The sequence below is a fragment of the Diadema antillarum genome, unplaced genomic scaffold (assembly GCF_040938485.1).
Source record: "Diadema antillarum isolate AM-2024a unplaced genomic scaffold, OU_Dant_1.0 seq00001813_RagTag, whole genome shotgun sequence".
Taxonomy (NCBI): Eukaryota; Metazoa; Echinodermata; class Echinoidea; order Diadematoida; family Diadematidae; genus Diadema; species Diadema antillarum.
In genome coordinates this window covers 11,441-13,057 of record NW_027272488.1, presented here as the reverse complement: position 1 = coordinate 13,057, position 1,617 = coordinate 11,441, and positions in this window count along the sequence as shown.

The following is a 1,617-nucleotide window of genomic DNA, read 5'->3' as shown; positions in this document are numbered from 1 at the left end:
TTCAAACACATAACTGTGGTGTTGTATAAAGTCACCCACATTGTACTGTTTTTAAGTCACATCAGCAAAAGGTCGTATTGAGTCTCTGCTAAAAGGGATATACTGCATGCAAGTGTACAGTGATGGTAACAGTAGCAAGCAATACACTTCTTTCTTTCTTTCTTTCTTTCTTTCAAAGAGATTGTTGTTCAAGTATATTGTGTGTATGTGTCTTTATGTGTACCTTTAGTTTACAGTAGTATACTTTAAAGAAATAAGCTAAATTGTTTGGTTTGTAGTAAAAGTCTTTTTAGATTTTAAACTGCCTAATACTGTTTTCTTTATGTGTTTGATAAGAGACATGATGAATGAATACTAAATACAAGATTTTTGTTTTCTTTTTGTTGTTGAGCAAACTTTGCATTAAGTGAAATCAAATGTCATGAGATAAAATTGAGTCTCCAAACGAGTAAGGGGTGTGGGTATGACAGATGATTTAAAATGTGAAAGTTAATATGCAACTTTGATATCCAAAATAATTTGAATATATATGGTCATTTTTTTCATAAAACTGCTGAATATGTAGTTGAATCAAAACACCAACAAAAGTGCTTGTGGCTTGTATAGATTTTTAATGTAGGGCTTTTTATTCATTCTATCACCCTTTATTATGTATTTTTTTGTCTGTAAGTTTTTTTCTCCTTTCCTGATTCCCCGGCCTGTCCATGCGATTCTTATTCTGGTTGACAATTGATCAGGCAATCTTTGTTAATAGAACAGTCCCCAAACTGTGAAGTGTATTCGTTAGTTAAATATTACCTGATTTACGTAAATGCGGTGCAGTGCTATTTCAATTTGCAACTTGCGCTGAATCTTTCAGAATTTGGGAGAATAATGCAGTGAGCTCCAGTTGAAAGAGAGCATGATCCATTGATTTTCCAGGATTATGCTGCGGAGAGAATCGGTGGAAGCGGTACCATTGAAACACTAATTCCTCATTTTTATCAATCAAACCTTTTATAACATAAGCTCTGCAGTGATGCGGATTCTAGGCTAGACCTGCATTAGAAATGATAAAAAGTGCTTAAGTAACAGTAAAATGGGCATTTTCTTGTTTACAGGATGCTTGTGAGGAAATCAAGTAAATGTCAATGCACTGCATTGATGTGCTATTGCACTTTACAAACACAGATTTCTCTGTGGTTTACACCAACAGTGAGTATTATCCATGGCCTTTCCCTGCATCATGTCCATAAAGCTTCCACACTATGAAGTATTAATACCACTCTTTGTGTGGTTGGCATTAAGGCTGGCTTATTAGTAATGCTGCCTGCCATTGATGTCTGATCCAGGGATCTAAAGGTATTTTGTACGCATAAAAGAAATGAAAACAGCCGCAAAATAAAAAACAAACAAACAAAGGTTTATATCCATTCATTCACAGGGTAGATAGCCCTTTCAGCACAAGACTGATTTTCAAAGGGGTCCCACGTAAAAATGCAATGGTGTACAGGGTAAAACAACAAATACAAATTACATAAATAACTATATATTCACCAAAAGAAACGAATAAAAGTATGCAACATAATGAATACATGTACTGTAAAACAGGATATATTCGCGGCATGAAAATTTTGC